Consider the following 20,304-nt stretch of genomic DNA (forward strand, 5'->3'; position numbering starts at 1 on the left):
GGGGTCGGCTAGATGCATAGCTAGATAGAATTTGGAATTGCTTTGTTTAGTTTTATTTGTCTTTCTGTTTATTTATTTATTCCTAAGAAATGTTTCCACCACCTAAACAAACCAAAAGCAGGCTCCTGATTCAGTTGTAATTCTTTGGAAAGGAGGTATATTCTCTATCATTTTCTAATACTACTGATGGGTCGTTACACACTAAAAATAAATCACTAAACTATACCAAATTCTATCAGAATAATGACAAGTCCAGGTATCGATCCGCAGGGACAAATGTGAATTAGATTAATTCAATCGCAACATTCCTAAATTAATTTTGATTAAAAAGATACGATTGATTTTATAGCTAAACAGCAATTAAATGAAATTGAGGAATTATTCTGACAATTAAAATTAGGGTTTGAGATATTAATTTTTGAAAAAAATCCTAGGGCAGAGAATTCACCACAAACCACATGAATGAAACTTAACATTGGCCAACAATTGTGATTCGGTTTGAACTACCCAATATTTCACAACTAAAAGTTTGAAATATTGATCAAAAGGGTTATCGCATTCAACGTACAGGCACGAATCATCCTGAGTAGTACGAGTCGTTTGCTCTAAACTATAGGAGCAATACGACCCGTCTCTCATAGCATGACTCGTCTCGTACTTTGAATAGAAACACGAAGAAAACTATTGTATGGAAAACATTAAACAATCACAGAGAGTAAAATGCTTGAAGAGATGAAAGAAACAAATATTAAAAACTTCTAAATCATCCATACATCCATTCAAACTAATTCACAATTAAAGCTAATGAAAAATCCTATTACATGGCTAGGGTTTCATCAAAACCCTAGAAAAAATGACTAGCCACTCATGGAGGAGTGGGAAGAGGAAGAAGTTGAGGAAGAAACCCCCATGGAAGTGTCCTTCAAGTTTTGGTCAAATAATCACCTCTTTAGAACCCTGGCCTCCATTTTCTCTGAATTAATTTTTCGAACCCTCATTTTGGCTATTTTTCTATCTTTTATTCTAAGCAAAACAGACCCAAAATTCTGTGCACGCGTCCCTAGGTGGGCCGCTCGAGCTCCCATATGGGCCGCACGAGCGGTGGTGGGCCGCACGTGCGGTGAAGCTTGGCCACATGTGCGGTGGTCTGGCTGGCTCGGATTCTTCACTTCTCGCACGGAGAATTTGCTTTCGCGCCCTTTTTGATTGAAGTTTCATATTTCCTGCCAAATCTGTACAAGTGCACGAAACATATCATCTCTACCAAATAAATAAAATTGAAAGACTAAAAATGTAACTTAAGTAGCCTCAATGTGGTACCTTTCGGCCAACATCACAACCCCCAACTTACATTTTGCTAGTCCTTAAGCAAAACAAAAGAAATAAGAAAAGTAAAATACTCTCAGCCACTTTCGTAGGGATTACGATTGCATTTAACATATGCAACAAGCCTTTAAACCACAAGATTACCCCAAGTAGACGAGTATAGTCTTGTAAGGGTTTTCAGATATGATACCCACAAACATCAACATATTCATATCCGCTCAACAACAATTAACCACATTACTCCACACAACAACCAACTTATGTGCCACTAGAGTATGATATTAAGACATGATGAGTCATTGAAGACACAGTGGACAAGTATGAAGGAATCAATTGAGCCAAAATCACAATTCAGTTTATACAAAAGTAAAGTTCCCTGTACTTGTGAATGCTAGTAGACACATCATTAGTACCTTCGGTGTAAAGTGCCATCTCCATATTAGTTAACTGTCCACTATAATAGCCAAGTGTAACTCATAATAACACTCAACATATACAGAAAAACTAAACTGTTGTAACCAAGATTCTCAATTTTTTTTTTTTTTTTTTTTTTTTTTTTTAAAGACTGTGCAATGTCCCGATCCATTAAGCTTTCTAGTCAACCCATGTAACAAGCATTGGGCCAATGACTCCCAAACCAGACGGTTTTAGGACACTAGGTGTAGAGACACCCCTATGGGCTTAATAGCTCGAGCTGAAAAGGTTACGAATCTGAACAAGTCATTCTTATTTTTCCTTAACTGTGTAATGTCTAGGTCTCTTAAGCTTTCTAATTAACTCATGTAGCAAGTATTGGGCCAATAACTCCCAAACCAGACGGTTTTAAGGCACTAGGTGTAGAGACACCCCTACGGGCTTAATAACTCGAGTTAAAGAGGTTACGAACCCAAACAAGTCAAGTGTTTTGTTTTGTTTTGTTTTTTGTTTTTTGTTTTTTGTTTTTTGTTTTTTGTTTTTTTTTTAGAGAATCTTACCTACTCATTTATTCTTTTTTGCAACTTTAGCCATTATCAATGATGTACACCAGAGATTATAATAAAGAGGTTACCGCTATGATAGTGTGTTCATGTAAATTAAGGCATACTCATGACAAGTGTACTAATACCACAAACACAAACAACTATCCTGGTGCAAAAATCACATGTGAGTATTTACCCAATAAACCCTTTTCATGCAAGCCCACTATGTTCTCTAATTAACATATGCTCATATCATTACCATACTGGCTCAAAGTAAACATTAAGTGAAGTGGTGCAATCAAGTGCAGCAAGTACAAACATGAATGGTTATTACAATATACCCTCACCCCTCAACTGGAATATAACATTGTCCTCAATGTAAGCAATGATACAGTAGATAGGAAAATGAGAGAGAGCATCTTATCAGACAGCGTGGGCACACATCCAGCGAGGCAAGGACACCCAAACACACACTTTGAATTTTTTTTGTTTTTGTTTTTTTTTTGGGTACAGTATAAAAGAAAAGAAAAAATAAAATAAAACAAAACAAAATGAATAAGGAAAGAAAATAAAGGAAATATACAGAAATCACTGATGTGGATCTGGCGGTGGTGGGAAATGTTGCTCAAATAGGGCAAGCATCAGTGTCCGAGTCTCGAACGCCTCATCATGAACCCTAGTGCCATGCTGATCAAACTGCCGATCAAACTGATCATATCGCTGGCCACTCGAATCTCGGTATGCATAGAAGTCAGTTTGCAGAGAGGCAATTGACTACTGATACCCATCAAATGCTGCCTGTGAGTAATCTCGACAAGCCTGATAATCGGTTCGGAGATCAACCACAGATTGTTGAATGGCGGCTTGATTATCCAAAAGAGCCTGATATTGCGCCCTCGTCATACGGAATAGCGGTGGCGGTGGCGGTGGCGGTGGCGGTGGCGGTGGCGGTGGCGGTGGCGGTGGCGCTGGTGCGGCGGCGGGCTCTACCGGAGCATCATTAGGATTGGCTGGGGCGTCGGGGAGGACTAGTGGAGGCGGCAGGCGAGCAGTGGTTTGACGCCAGTGGGTTTTACCATAAACTGTGGGCTGCAGAAGCTAAACCTCATTGGCCTGAAGTGGGTATGTCTGTTGGTCTTTAATGAGCTCAGTAATGAGATTGGCAAAACGGAGGGCCCATGTAGAACTGCCCCGAGTATTGCGTATTTTGACTTCATTAAAGATTCGATGCATCTGGTTGTAGATCAAAGTAGGGATGTCAACCTAAAGCTCGAAGTCAAATCGATGCAAGGCACGGAGGAAGTCCCCTCGCCGCTCTTCCTTGTGGCCAAGAGGAATGACATTCTTTTTCAGTACCTGCCGGATACTAGTACTGTTGTCATCATCCTGCCGTCCCTCATAAAATTCGGTCACCAATTCCGGAACAGTAAGTTCTCGAGTGAATACCGGGAACTGTTTTGCATTAATAGGGGCCATGGAACAGTGGAGGACCTCAGCAATTGAAGCTGGAGTGACCACTAACTCCACTCTGTCAACAAGGGAGCAAAGAGCTCCCGGGGCCTCGTCACTGACGTACATATGCTGATAAAAGAGTCGCACAATGCGAGGATATGCCGGTTCAGTGACAGTGCAGATGCCCAGGAGGCCCCGGTCTTCAAGTTGTTGAATACTCCATGCAGTGGTTTGATGGCGACGGAAGAAGTCCACATCAAAGGATGTGTCACATGCAACGGGTTTGGTGGCCCAAGCATCGGTTGGCACATCCCGAAATGCAATGTTGGCATTGCGAGGCCGTTTGGGTGCTCGGCGGGATGATGAAGACATATCTGTAGAAAATAATTCAACCACCACAACCAAAAATGTGGAACCATTATATCAGCACTCATCAAAAATAGCATGTATGCATACATCACTCAAAACCGCATCATCCTCACACCACCGAATTGATTGTATTTATTTATTTACAAACACATAGTGGAACTACACAGATGAAATAAATAAGAAAATAACATTAAATTAAACAATCTAAGTTAGTAGAAGAGAAGAAAGTAAACTAAAATAAAAATTCAGAAAATAAAATAAAAACTAGACTACTTAACAATTAAATGAACAATTACATCATAGAATGAAAAATAAAATAAAATTACTAACTAAACAAATAAAAATAAAAATATAACAAAATCAGTCCACTAACTACCTAAACTAACGAGAATCACTAACGAAACAATTTAAACTAAACAAATATAACAAATAAAAAAAAACTAAATTATTATTATTATTATTAACACCCTTATTTCTGAGGTTTTTTTTTTTTTTGGCATGGACCGCACGTGCGCCGGAGAGGGCCGCACATGCAGCGATCGTCTTCTTGCCCAGTTTTGAATTTTTTTTTTTAAAACTAACCCTAAATCTAACTACAATACAAGATTGACAGAAGAAATAAAAAGTTGGAGACCAAAAAGGGATGATTTACCTTGAAGTAGTGAAGAAAGAGAGGAAGAAAGATGATTCGCCGGAAAAAATGGTGGTCGCCGGAGATTCGACAGACGGAGAGGAAATAGGGCACCGGCGGTGAGATGGTGGTGAGGAGGAAGGAGGGTGAAGGTTGGTGATGGTGGGGTTTGATGGAGTTTATGGGTGTGTGGCGTTTAGAGAGAAGAAGAAGTTGAAGAAGAAGAAAAAGATGAGAGGTAGAGTGGGAGAGATAGTTGGGAAAGTGAAAGTCAATCTGGGTGGTAGGGTTTGGTTAAATTATTAATTTTTTTTTTAAACAAAATAAAGAAGAAAATATATATATATATATATATAAATATACATATTTATACTCGAAATTTTTTATTTTTTATTTTTTATTTTTTATTTTTAAAAAAAATAAAATAAAAAAAATTTGATAAATAAAAATAAATAAATAAACTGTAGAGAATTTTTATTTATTTATTTATTTATTTATTTTAGTATAAGAAGAAGAAAAAGAAATAGAAATTAAAATAAAATGAAATCAGATAAAACAAATAATGAAAATAAAAATAAATATAAACTTGCATTTTTTTATTTTTTTTATTTTAGCGCCTATTTATGGCCACTCCAGCGGCTGGATTGGGCCGCTCATGCGGCGTGAAAGCAGTGCCCTTTTTGGGTTGGGTCGCTCGTGCGCCCAGCCCAACCGCTCGTGCGGGCTCTCCTTTTTTTTAAAAAAAAAAAAAAAAACTGGGCCACTTGTGCACCAGATGGGGCCGCACGAGCGCTGAATTTGGGCCACTCTTGCGGCGAAAGTGGGCCGCTCTTGCGGCATGAAAACAGTAGCCTTTGGGGTTGGGCTGCTCGTGCGGTGTCTTTTTTTTTTTTTTTTTAAACCAAGTACAACATTTTATTTTATTTTATTTTATTATTATTATTATTATTATTATTATTATTATTTTGTTTTTAAGTTGAACAAGTACAACAATTTTTTTTATGTATATATTTTATTTATTATTTATTTGTTTTCTCTTCTTTTTTTTTTTTAAATTACCCAAGTACAACACACAAATGTTTTTTAAAATATAAATATATTTTGAAAGATTAAAGAAAAGAAGTTAAAAACCAAGTAAAACCCAAATCACGCTAAACCATTTCTACCTTTATTTGAGATCCGAAATGAATATAGCACTTTAGAAAATATCGGAATGCCGAACAAGGGTATAATCTTCACGCGAAAACCACGGGTACTACTTTTTTCTCTAACTGTGTTTGTAACTTTCCCTATTCTCCAACAGGGTGATAGACTAGGTTAATTTGGTATCCAGAATCGAGGCGCATAAAGCTACCTCAACCTATGGGTCTGCCATACAGAGTTCAAGTCGGGGTAGTTTTGAAGCAATCTTCACACCCCTGGGTATTTAAACCAGACTCTAGTCTCGAAAATTCCAAACCTTTGTGTTCTAGGCTTTGCCATTCGAACTCTAGTTTCCACCGTCTCAGTTGGTCTCCTAGGAACTCACTACAAACACGGTTAGGTGGCTATACCAGACTGTCAGATGTCGTTCGGGCACGGCTAACACCGAAGGAATTACACCTTTAGAGGATTTAAAGTCTAATAGACTCAAAGTAATCACTATGGAAGATATATTGGGTCCGTCAAATGGACAACCTCAATTATCTCCCCTTTCTTAATACCATCCACATAATGTTTCAATCTTTGGCCATTGACCTTGAAGGTCATACCATCTTGTGGGTTTTTAATTTCAACCACCCCATGCAGAAAGACTTCTATAACCTCATATGGGCCATCCCATCGAGACCAGAGTTTACCCAGAAACAACTACAATTTGGCATTAAATAGCCACACTTTTTGGTGAGGCTCGAAGGACTTACGAGAAATATGTTTATCATGAAATGCCTTAGTTCTAGCCTTGTAAATTTTAGAACTCTCATACGCATCATTCCGAAGCTCCTCTAACTCATTGAGTTGGAGTTTTCGATGGTCACGAGCTTTGGCCATATCAAAATTGAATTTCCTAATGGCCCACAAAGCTCGGTGTTCTAACTCAATAGGGAGATAACACGGTTTTCCAAATACAATCCTATATGGAGACATCCCGATGGATGTCTTATATGCAGTATGATAGGCCCAAAGAGCATTGACCAACCTAGTGGATCAATCTCTCCTATCGGGTCTCACAGCTTTCTCGAGGATGTGTTTAACTTCCCTATTAGCAACCTCTACCTGACCACTAGTCTGGGGATGGTAGGAAGTGCCAACTTTGTGAGTGATCATATATTTGCGTACCAATACCTCGAAGAATCGGTTGCAAAAATGTTTGCCACCGTCACTAATTGTGGCACGTGGGAACCCAAAACGACAAAAAATGGTCTCATGGAGGAATTTAACCACCACCTTATGATCATTCGTTCTGGTTGCCACTGCCTCCACCCACTTGGAAACATAGTCCACAGCCACCAAAATGTATCCAAAGCCAAAAGATGGTGGAAAGTGACCCATAAAGTCAATGCCCCAAACATCAAAAATCTCAACAATTAAAATAGGGGTCATTGGCATCATATCTTGCCGTGACATAGAGCCCATGCGTTGACGACGCTCGCAAGCGCTACAAAAGTTATGGATATCTTTGAAGTTAGAGGGCCAGTAGAACCCACATTGTAAAACCTTGGCGGCTGTTTTCTGTCCACTGAAATGGCCGCCACATGCATGTGAGTGACAAAATGTGAGAATGCTATGGGTTTCACTCTCAAGCACACAACGCCGAAACACTTGATTCAGACAATACTTAAACAATTCTAGGTCTTCCCAGAAATACTGCTTGGCTTGTGAAAAAAATCGGTCTTTGTCTTGCTTAGACCAAGTTTTCAAAATTTGACCAACTGCCAAGTAATTTACTATATGAGCAAACCACGGGAGGGTCGCTTGTGAAACTGCAAGAAGTTGCTCGTTCGGAAACGAGTCGTGCAAGGCTAAGGGATCACTCGGGTGCTCAATAAAGATGCAGGATAGATGATCCGCAACTATATTCTCGGATCCTTTCTTATCCCGGATTTCTAGGTCAAACTCCTGAAGGAGTAAAATCCACCTAATCAATCTATGTTTGGTCTCTTTTTTTGATAGTAAATACCGCAAAGTAGCATGATCAGTGAAGACGATGACCTTGGAACCTAGGAGATAGGACTGAAATTTATCTAGGGCAAATACCACAGCTAGTAACTCTTTTTCGGTGGTAGTGTAATTCAATTGAGCATCAGAAAGAGTACGACTAGCATAGGATATGACATGGGGCACTTTATTCACCCTTTGGCCCAAGATGGCGCCGAGGGCATAATCAGATGCATCGCACATGATTTCGAAAGGAAGGGACCACTCAGGAGATTGCATAATAGGGGCAGTAGAAAGGGCCGCTCGTAATGTTTCAAAGGCTTTAAGACAAGCCTCATCAAAGACAAAAGGTGCGTCCTTCGCAAGTAAATTACACAAAGGACGTGATATTTTACTAAAATCTTTGATGAATCGACGGTAAAAACCTGCATGCCCTAGGAAAGACCTAACTTGACACATAGAGTTGGGTGGAGGAAGACCTGCAATGAGATCAACCTTAGCTTTGTCAACCTCTATACCTCGAGGGGACACAATATGTCCCAACACTATCTCCTCGCGAACCATAAAATGACTCTTCTCCCAACTCAAAATCAGATTTGTCTCTACACAACGAATAAGGACTTTAGTTAAGTTTTGGAGACATTCTTCAAAAGATGGCCCAAATACGGAGAAGTCATCCATGAAGACCTCTAAAAATTTCTCTACCATGTCAGAGAAAATAGCTATTATACATCGTTGAAAAGTCGCTGGTGCATTACATAGCCCAAAAAGCATGCGCCTATAAGCAAAAGTGCCAAAAGGGCAAGTGAATGTGGTCTTTTCTTGGTCGGTAGGGTACACCGGGACTTGATTATAGCCCGAGTAGCCATCAAGAAAACAATAGAACCCCTGCCCCGCTAACCTCTCGAGAATTTGATCAATAAATGGCAGAGGAAAATGGTCCTTCCTAGTCATGGAATTCAATCTCCTATAATCAATGCACACTCATCACCCAGTAGTGGTTTGTGTGGGGACCAACTCTCCTTGCTCATTCTCAACAACAGTGATGCCCGATTTCTTGGACACCACTTGTGTGGGACTCACCCACTTGCTATCCGAGATGGGGTATATAATACCCGCATCTAACAATTTCAATACCTCCTTTTTCACCACCTTTTTCATATTAGGATTAAGTCTCCGTTGCATTTCACGAGAAGGTTTGGTATCAAGGTTCTGAAAAGCAGTTGCGGTCGCCGTAACGGTGGCGGTGACGCGGTTGCGGTTGCGGGGTGTGAAGGCCGTAGTGTAACGGTTGCGATAATCGGAACCGTGAATTTTTTTATTTTTCGCACAATTTGAAAAAAACTTACCGATACACATTTTTTTTTCCATGATCATATTTATTGGGTTAAAAATAAATATTGATCAATTTTAGTATGATCCAATATATTTCATATTTCTAAATCACTATAAACTGAGTTTTTTACATTTTATTTTAATAATTAATGACTTTATATTATACAAAAAATCAATCACTAACTATTATATATAAGATAAACAATGACAAAAGTAAGAGAATAAATAAAAGCCTAAATATATATATATATACATATTTTAACCAAGCCAAATAGATAATGATCACGCTTATTATTATTATTATTATTATTATTATTATTATTATTATTATTATTATTATTATTATTATTTTCAAACAATATATAGATAGACACACACAAATAAAATGATTTAGTGATAGCAGCTGAATAGAATAGCATAGGTCTTACAATTTCAACAAATCAATAATATGTTCTTCATCTTCCCTCTTCTCTCTCTCTATCTGTTGCTCCTCCATTTTCTCTCTTTTATCTTCTCTCTTCTCTCTATCCCTCTTCCCCCATTTTCAGCTTTTTTTTTTGTGTTTTTTTTGAAAGAAACAGTTTGGAATCGTTATGTAACGGTGCGTAACAGGCCGTTATGGCTGTTACGGCACCGTTACGACCGCTATGGCAGCCGCTACAGCCGACACACCTGTGAATCTCAATCACACTGCAAAAGCGGCCCAACGGGTGGCGATAACCGCCAAAACCGTTACATAACGGCGTTACGTAACGGTTGTGGCCGCTTTTTAAAACCTTGTTTGGTATCCTCCTCTAGGTGTATATAATGCATGCACACGGAGGGATCTATCCCTTTCAAATCAGTCACTGATCACCCTATAGCACTCCGATGTGCCATGAGAACACTCATTAACTGACTCTCCTACTCTGCAGTCAAGTCAGATGCAATGATGACTGGTAAAGTATCTTGAGGCCCTAAAAATGCATACTTGAGTGTGGCCGGGAGTGGCTTCAACTCAAGTGTAGGTGGTGTGACTAAAGAAGGTATGGCAGGTTCTCTCGACAGAGGAGGAAGTGACTCAAACCGGGCTTTCCATGGAGGAAAATCCGGTGTAGAAGAAGCATTAAGCAAGGCATTCACCTCCTCAACCGATCCGTCAATATCAAAATTTTCAAACCCAAAATGAGCTAGACAAGCCTCTATAGGGTCCTCTACAAGAATGGAGGGCAAAGCCTCCTCCACAATCTCATCCACAACATCCACTAATAAGCACTCCTCTCTCTCATGAGGTTGTTGGGATGCTTGGAAAACATTAAGTTTCACTTGCATGTTACCAAATGAAACTTCCATAACCCCGATATGACAATTAATGCATGCATTGGCCGTAGCCAAGAAAGGTCGACCTAAGGTCACCGGGATTTGTTTCTTAGAACTGGCTACCGGTTCCATATCTAAAACCAAAAAGTCAAAAGAAAAGTAAAACCTATCGACCTTCACTAGCACATCCTCAATCATGCCACGTGGCACTTTGAGGGACCGGTCAGCCAATTGAAGAGTGACAGTAGTGGGCTTCAACTCGCCAAGCAATGGTTGGGGCACCCGGGTCCTTAAGCTTAGGAGGTGTGTCATTTAACAAGATGGAGCTTACTTGCTCCGTGAGTAGGACCTTTTGGGACACGTGTGTCCTAGATTTACGCTTTTGCGTACAAAGCTCCTTCAGAAATTTGGCATAGGAGGGTACTTGCTTAATCGCCTCCAACAGGGGGAGGTTGATTTTTACCTGTTTAAAGACCTCCATCATTGCTTCCATAGATGCCGCCTTCTTATTAAAAGGGGACGGTGTATCAAGGCATTGGGGAAAGGGTTCCTTAGGCACATATGGTGCCTTGGGCTCATGTGAAGTGTTAGGGACTAAGTCATCCCTCTTAAGTGTGTCCCCCTCACCCTTGCTCTCATTGAGTGTACCACCGTGGTCACCCTTCTTAGCTCTAGTTGCATCAGACGCAACTGACTGAGGCTCTAACTCTCTCCCACTTCTCAAAGCAATCACTGCTTGCACCTACTCATGGTGCTTTCCATTCCCACCCAAACTCTCTGCCCCGTATTGTCCCTTAGGGTTGGCCACAGTTTGACTTGGTAATTTTCCCTCCTCTCTCCGATTCATGTTGTTAGCCATTTGACCCAATTGGGCTTCTAGCTTGGCAATAGAGTGAGTATGGGAGTGAACTACCGGTGCTAACCCCTTAAGTTTTGTGAGAACTTCCAACACCTGAGTCTTAAAGGCAGAGTTGCCCTGAGGAACAGGCGGGGGTTGTGGTTGCCGGTACGGTTGTGGGGGTCGATAAGGTTGCGGTGGTCGGTAGGATGATTGGTTGGCAAAATTATTAAAATTCTGCCTTGGTGGTGGAGGATTGTAAGAAATGCCTTGTGAAGAGGGTCTCCATGAAAAATTAGGGTGATTTCTCCATTTCGAATTGTATGTGTTGGAGTAAGGATCATTACCCGGGTTGGAGAATCCTTGAGCCGCATTCACATGCTCTTGGACTAACTCCGGAAATTGTGATGCCGAAGGGCACTCACTCAAGTCATGAGCAGGGCTCGCACAAATAACACATGCCTTGTGAAATTGAGGCTGATCTTGCTGGGTACGAGCATGTCCCGCAGCTAATAATTGGTCCATTTTGTGGGACAATGCCTCTACTTGTTGGGCTAACTCTAGGTTTTGCCTGACCTCATAAATGCCCCCTTTTTTCGGGGCTCAAACTACTAGTTGCTGGACTTGCCGGGCTGCGGAGGCATGGTGAAGGGAATTATCACTTAGGTTCTCAAACAATTGCCATGCCTCGGCATCATTTTTGGACATGAATGTCCCACCACAGGATGAGTCCACCATTTGGCGGTGCGGCTCAGTTAAGCCATAATAAAATATTTGAACAAGTTGTCAATCAGGCACTTGGTGGTGGGGACACTGTTGGAGAAGGTCTCGAAGTCTTTCCCACGTCTCATGGAATTGCTTGCCATCCATTTAAGCAAAGTTTGTGATGGCTCGTCTAAGTTGGTTGGTTTTACCTATGGGAAAGTACTTCTCCAAGAATCGTTGCTGTAATTAGTCCCAAGTTGTGATTGAATTGGCAGGTAAGGAATTCAGCCAATGTTTGGCTTTATTCTTTAATGAGAATGGAAACAATCGCAACATTAAGGCCTTATTTGTAAAATTCTGGATCCTCACTGTCGAGCAAATTTCTAGAAATTCATTCAAATGTTTGTAAGGATCATCATGCGTTAGTCCATTGAATGATGGGAGCATTTGTATGGTGCTGGACTTAATCTCATAATGAGCAGCAGTGGTGTTGGGTAATTAGATGCATGATGGTGATGTATATACAGTGGGTGTAAAATAATCCTTAAGGGTCCGGTTAGGCACATTCGGGACATCTGGATTTGCCATCTTTAATGGCTCAATGTATGAATATGAATATTCAAGCCTAGGAACACGGGTAGAGACCCTAAGTCTCCTAAGAGTCCTTTCTAGTTCAAGGTCCAAACTCCACAATTCAGGGCGACAAGAACGGCGACCGTGCGTACACTACCCACACACACAGAAAAAGTTCCGACTCTGTGCACTAAGTTACGAAAACAAAATACCAAAGGGAGAAATACTCACAGCGGTTTAACGACAACGCTTTACTCGTCTTGACAGTGCTTGACATGTAGACGTTGTCTCCAACCTCTAATTGAGCTTTTGTCTTTCTTTTTAGCACTTTGGTGCTTTGCTTGCGAGTGTTTGCTTCTGTTTAGAAACTTTATTGTTGCGATTTTTTTTTTTATTTTTAAAGCTCAGTTGTGCTCCGCTTGCACTTCGGTGATAGTTCCAATTTCAAACGCTCTGCACACTTAGCAACACGAAAGTATAAAATCCTAAACTAAAAATTAAAATAAGAATGCAACTTTAAATTAACTAATTTAGCCAGAAGTCCCCGGCAACGGCGCCAAAATTTGATGGGTCGTTACACACACCAAAAATAAATCACTAAACTATACCAAATTCTATCAGAATAATGGCAAGTCCAGGTATCGATCCACAGGGATAAATGTGAAATTAGATTAATTCAATCACAACATTCCTAAATTAATTTTGATTAAAAAGATAGGATTGATTTTATAACTAAACAGCAATTAAATGAAATTGAGGAATTATTCTGACAATTAAAATTAGGGTTTGAGATATTAATTTTCAGGAAAAATCCTAGGGCAGAGAATTCACCACTAACCACATGAATAAAACTTAACATTGGCCAACAATTGTGATTCGGTTTGAATTACCCAATATTTCACAACTAAATGTTTGAAATATTGATCAAGAGGGTTATCGCATTCAACATATAGGCACAAATCATCCCGATTAGTACGAGTCGTTTGCTCTAAACTATGGGAGCAATACGACCCGTCTCTCATAGCATGACTCGTCTCGTACTTTGAATACAAACACGAAGAAAACTAATGTATGGAAAATATTAAACAATTACAGAGAGTAAAATGCTTGAAGAGATGAAAGAAACAAATATTAAAAACTTCTAAATCATCCATACATCCATTCAAACCAATTCACAATTAAAGCTAATGAAAAATCCTATTACATGGCTAGGGTTTCATCAAAACCCTAGAAAAGACGACTAGCCACTCATGGAGGAGTGGGAAGAGGAAGAAGTTGAGGAAGAAACAAACCTCCATGGAAGTGTCCTTCAAGCTTTGGTCAAATAATCACCTCTTTAGAACCCTGGCCTCCATTTTCTTTGAATTAATTTTTCGAACCCTCATTTTGGCTATTTTTCTACCTTTTATTCTAAGCAAAACAGACCCAAAATTCTGTGCACGCGTCCCTAGGTAGGTCGCTCGAGCTCCCATATGGGCCGCACGAGCGGTGGTGGGCCATACGTGCGGTGGTCTTGCTGCCTCGGATTCTTCACTTCTCGTACAGAGAATCTGCTTTCGCGCCTTTTTTTATTGAAGTTTCATATTTCCTGCCAAATCTGTACAAGTGTATGAAACACATCATCTCCACCAAATAAATAAAATTGAAAGACTAAAAATATAACTTAAGTGGCCTCAATGTGGTACATTTCCGCCAACATCAACTACTTTCAGTTCTTTAATAGTAAAAATGATAATTAACTTGGAGAATGCATTTGGTGTCAGTGTGTTAGTGAGCACCATCTTCCGTAATCTTTATTGAAAATTGAAGATGGCAAAAAATAACTTTTGTTTGAAAATTTTCATTGTACATAAAATGAAAACAATGCCAAAAGTTTCCCATCCCTCAAATCCTGTCCGAGTGATAATTGGAGAATCATCTCCACTCAATCTATCTTTCTATATAGCAAATTTTTATTTTTTATTTATTTATTTATTTATTTTTTATGATGCCATCCCTGAATATGGTACCAAAAAATAATGTGAACCTAATTTGGATATATTCTTTCATGCATTGAATTTTCCTTTTCTTGATTGGAATTGGATTACAAGCCAATGCATCAAACACTACACTACACTATCTCACCATGGCTAAAGAGCAAACCCTCCTTTGACTTGTCAAAGTACTATTTACAGATAGATGCTAGTGGGAGTCTATTAAGGGAACAACAAAGATCCAAGATCTATACATTTGGATTTTGAGTGTATGTGTTGGTTGTTGACATTATTGCAGTGTTGGTATCTGTAAAAGTAATTTTCTCATCTCTTTGATTTGTTTCGACTCTTTTTCTGACACTTAACCTTTTGTGGCAGCTATTTGATGGGAAGGAGGGAAGATCTAAGTATCTCTGATGATGGGTCATAATACCCCCATTCGTGTAGAAGGGACCAGTCTGGTACTTGATGTCTTTGGTAATAAAGTTTTGGAACGGTTTGAAGCTTGTTAGAGGTCATTCTTATTTAAATTTGCTAGTAAGGGTAAGATCTTCACCCTCAATCCACCCAAAAAAAGATCTTCACCCTCATAGTTTGCATTGGAGGCCTTGTAGACCATCTTTGATATGTTCATCAGTTATATCTTTCTTTCTCTCAATTTGAATGCTTTAGATTATTGTTTGAAGCAACACAAGATTCTTGCACTTTCAATATTGCAAGCTCTTGTTGATGAATGAATATTTCTGTGTACTTGATGCTGATTGTTCTCTGTCTAAACTGTTATCTGCAGTACTTCTATGCAATGTTTGTGCTTGTATGGTTGCGGCCATTAACAACTTTCGATATTTGCTAGCTCTTGTCGATAAATAAATGTTTCTATGTACTTAATGTCGATTGTTTGCAGTCTAATCTGTTTTCTGCAGTACTTGTATGCAATGTTTGTGCTTGTATGGTCGCGGCCGTGAATGTACAATCACATTAACGGAAGTCACTGATAGCAGTTTCAAAATTTGAAATTGGAAGCAAGCAAATCTCAATAAGAAACAGGGAAAAGCTTTAGATGTGCCTCTTACCTTACTGCATTTTTAAAATAAATTTAGGATAAATTACAAACACACCTTCTGAGATTTACTTAAATTACAAATTATCTTCTGTGGTTTTAGAAATTACATTATGCCTCTTAAGATTTCTAATTTCATAACAAATAGGTTTTTTTTGTTAATAAATCATCAAGTTAATTAACAATTTTTAATAATGTTAAAATTTTATTTCAATTAATAATTTAGAAAATTTTATTATTGTATAAGCGAACAGTTAGAAATTTTATTTTTTCAATTAATTCTGTTAAATAAAAAATTCTTATAGAGAAGTATTTGTAATTTTTTAAATCATAAGGATAATTCGTATTTTAAACAAATTTCAAGTGGTGTGTTTGTAATTTACTCATAAATTTATTTATCAAATTTGTGACAGTGAGTCGGAGTCCAATAGATCCGTTTTTTTCAACTGATCATGATAGACCAATCTCCAATAGACCCGTTAATCCCAAAAAATAAAATAAAAATTTTATTGCTAAAGGTTTTTTATTTTTATTTTTCAGAACATTTTTTATTTTTTTTTGTGAGGACTCGCATTACAATAAAAATTGGTATTATTTTTTTGTAATAAAATTTTCTCTTAAAAAAAAATTAATTCTTATAACTTTTATATGTTGTAATGATAATAATAAAAAAAAATTATTATTATTTTTTTTTAAAAGTTTAAACGAAAGGCTAATCTTGTGTTTGGTCACGTTTACGTTTTCAGTTTATATTTACAAAAATTTTATAAACTGTTTTTGTTTTAATTTTAGAAAAACATAAACTACAAACGCGTTTGGTAATTGACAAAATGTTTAAAAAATTTTAAAAATATAAAAAAGAATGAGAAATGGCAAGTGGTGGCCAGGGGCGACGGAAGACGGTGGTGGAAAGTGGTGGCGGTGGGTGGGTGGTGGGTGGGTGGGTGGGTGGGTGACGGTGGCGGGTGGTAGGTGGTAGCGAGTGGGTGGTGGTGGCTGGTGGTTGTGGCAGGTGGGTGGCGGACGGCGGGTGGTGGCGGGTGGGTAGTGGTGGCAGGTAGGTGACGAGTGGTGGTAGTGGGTGGGTGGGTGGGTGACTGTGGCGGGTGGTAGCGAGTGGGTGGTGGTGGTGGTGGTGGTAGTGGTGGCGGGTGGCGGGTGGTGGTGGCAAGTGGGTGGCGGGTGGTGTTGGCAAGTGGGTGGCGGATGACGGGTGGTGGTGGTGGGTGAGTGGGTGACGGTGGCGGGTGGTAAGTGGTAGCGAGTGGGTGGCGGTGGTGGTATTGGTGGGTGGTGGTGGTAGGTGGGTGGTGGGTGATGGTGGCGGTGGCGGCGGTGGCGGTGGTGGCGGGTGGGTGACAGGTGGGCGGTGAGTGGTGGTGGCAAGTAGGTGGCGAGTGGTAGTGGCGGGCGGTGGATGGTTGTGGCGGGTGGATGGCAGATGGGTGGTGGCGGTGGTGGCGGCGGTGGCGGCGGTAAGGGATGGGTGGTGGTGGCGAGTGAGTGGCAGGTGGGTGGTGGTGGCGGGTGGTGGGTGGTGGTGGTAACAGGTGGGTGGTGAGTGGTGGTGGTGGTGGAAGACGGTGGTGGAAAATGGTGGCGGGTGGTGGCTAGTGTTGGGTGGTAAAAAAAAAAAAACTCAAAACAGAAACATATTTTTTGTGTTTTTATTTTTTGGTCAAATTTATAAACTGAGATAACTGATTTATAAATCAAAAATTTTACTAAACAAGTTTTTATTTGAATTTTTAAAATTTTCATAAATATAAATAAAAAATTAAAAACGTAAATCTTATCAAACGACACTTAAGTAATCATGAAGTGGAATCAATAAAATTCAAAGATAGTTTTAAATGAAAGCTATAGTCAGCCAGCCAACTCGCAATTCCTAACTACCATATCACGTTATAGTCAGCCAGCCAACTCCCAATTCCTAACTACCGTATCACAGGTCAAAAAACTCCCCTTGTTAAATAATGGTGTTGAATGGGTACCAAAGTCTTATATATTTAGCTGGCATTCCCTTTGACTGGACTTTTTCATATATGCTTATTATTGAAGTTTTCTATAGTTTGACAAGTTCAACCATTAGTGGCGGGTTGATGATGCCTACACTTTCAGATTCGACCTCCTAATTTCCATTTAAAAAATATTCAGACCACTAATTTTATATCACTAATAAATCAATAATAACGTAGCGGACGAGGACCCCATTATTGATGTGATAGTTTGGTTTTTATTTTTTTCGTTTCGTTTTTTTTTTTTTTCCTTACACTGCCAACTCATTATAAATGACATTAGTGCTCTAAAATTAGAGGATTGAATCAATGCTGTTTCTATTTGGAAAATGTTTGAGTTTGCAAAAATTTCACACAATTTCATTTATAATGATGTTGTATGATAGGTATTAATTTTTAGTTTCTTACAATTTATTATTGAAAGAGCTAACTCTCTTACCATATCATTGTGAGTAAATTTATGGGTTTGAATAAATTTTAAATTTGATATTGTATTTATCAAATAACTTGTTTTAATTTAGCACTAAAATTTTTATTAAATAATTTTTTAGCTTAAAAAATTCAACATTAAATTTTCAATACTTAATTTTCAATTTTCAATTTTATCAAATAACATTTACTTGGAATTGGAGTTGGTGTTGTGCCGCTGTGCTATAAGGGTTTGTGTGGGCGTGTTCCAAGTATTTTTCGATGATTTAAAATGTTTATATTGTTGAGTTTGTTGAATATATTATTTATAATAAAAAAAATTCAAGTTAATCGGAAATACGTAACCCCATAATTAATCCTAATTATTTGAAAAACAAATTCTCAAATTATACCAACAACTTACTTATTTTAAAAATAAATTTGGTTTTGCTGTGGGGGCACAGATGTCCAATTAATCTAATTATTTTTTTTATTTATTATTTTTTATGAATGATTTACTCAACAAATTTTACAATGTGAGCGATTCAGATGATGAAAATAGGCTCAAGTCACACCTCAAGAGGCACACGTGTTGTGTCTTATGGCATAGGAGAATTTGGTCAAAATCTCTTCATAATAAAATTTACATAAGCACAATAAATTTTTCTTAAGACGTCCAATACACATCACTATTACCAAAATATTTTTAGCGACTAATTTAATATTTTAAACTTTAAAATGATATAACTATTACCAAAATATCTTTAGTGATTAATTTAATATTTTAAACTTTAAAATGATATAACTTTTGACCTATGTGTCGTTTTTTAATAAAGCTGATATTTTTATTATTCTCTCGCCAATATCTATTAAACAATATCCATGTTGGATATGAAATTCTTTAAAAAAAAATAATTAAAATTTTTAATGTCAAAATTAACGTCAAAAATAAAATTTTATTATGTTTCAAAATAAAATTTTACTTTGATTCACAATAAATTTTACTGTGAAAATTTAGTATTTAAAAAATGAAATATTATCATCATCACTAAACACCATAGTCACTATAATTGTTACCATCACAAGTATAAATATTGACTAATAAATTTATATAATAAAATGATAATGTTAACATAGTACAATTTTAGTGTTAATTTAAAATAGAATCAATAAACAAAAGACAGATTACATATTGCAATAGTAAATCAGAGTAAAAATTTACTATTACTATAAAACAAAGCATATTAACTAAAAAACACAAGCTATACGTATCAGAGCAAACAAAAGTAAAACAGATTGGCAGCGGTTGCATTCATTGTAAAAAATTATTGATAGATCTAAGGTCGTCAGTGATAAATCTGAAGTCGCTAGTGATAAATCTAAAGGTAACGGAGATGGTGATGCTTTGGTGGTGGTAGATCCAGCAAGAATAAACAACGTAGAGTTTGTGAGAACGCTGGTGGCAGTCTTCATTGCCCCCGCGCGCGCGCAAGAGAGAGAGTGATAGATTTGATTCAAATCTGTACCATATATATCGACAAGCAAGATCGCCTATAAAAAAATGAAAACAAATTGTTTTGTTCATCAAGAAGGATATGTACCTCTTGAAGGGATTTTCAAATTAAAAAAAGGGATACTTACCGGTAAGTCCTATACACAAAATTTAAAATTCATCTAATCTCAAAACAAAACATTTGCACCAATTAGTCCTACATATTTTTAATTGTAACCATTTTTTTAAATTTTTTTTTATATAACTTTAAAAACCCTGCTATATCCCACCACTGTCGGACTTCCGTCAAACGGTCACCAGAGACTCGCCGGAATATTTAACATCACGAGGAAGTTGTCGAAGTATCACTGAAAGTTCGCCAAAGTATTACTGGAGTGTTCTGAATGTCACTGGAAGTCGCCAGAATGTCTAAAATTTTTGTTGAACGTCAAAAATATCATTGGAGACTCACCAGAATGTCTAGAATATTGTTTGGAAAAAAAAAAGAATAAATGGACTCATTATAGTTGAAAAACATAGCAAAATGTGCTAAATATTGATAAACTATAAGGTAAAAAAAAAAAAAAACAATGGGAAAAAGTATATAATTGTTTTTCAATTTATGTAGAGTTTAAGTATATAATCTCCAATATTGATCAAACTAAAAAGTAAGTTTTGAAATTATAAAATGTTACAGTTTCAAAGTATGATTCTATTAAGCATTTATTTTT

The 20,304-nt window shown here is 37.9% G+C and overlaps 1 pseudogene; it reads right to left on the bottom strand.

The window, feature by feature from the left end:
• Positions 1–6,378: 6,378 nt before the first annotated feature.
• Positions 6,379–7,350, bottom strand: LOC145820025 (uncharacterized; annotated as a pseudogene).
• Positions 7,351–20,304: the final 12,954 nt, after the last annotated feature.

Source organism: Camellia sinensis, chromosome 1, assembly GCF_055761805.1.
Source record: "Camellia sinensis isolate YWXY chromosome 1, ASM5576180v1, whole genome shotgun sequence".
NCBI classification, from domain to species: Eukaryota; Viridiplantae; Streptophyta; class Magnoliopsida; order Ericales; family Theaceae; genus Camellia; species Camellia sinensis.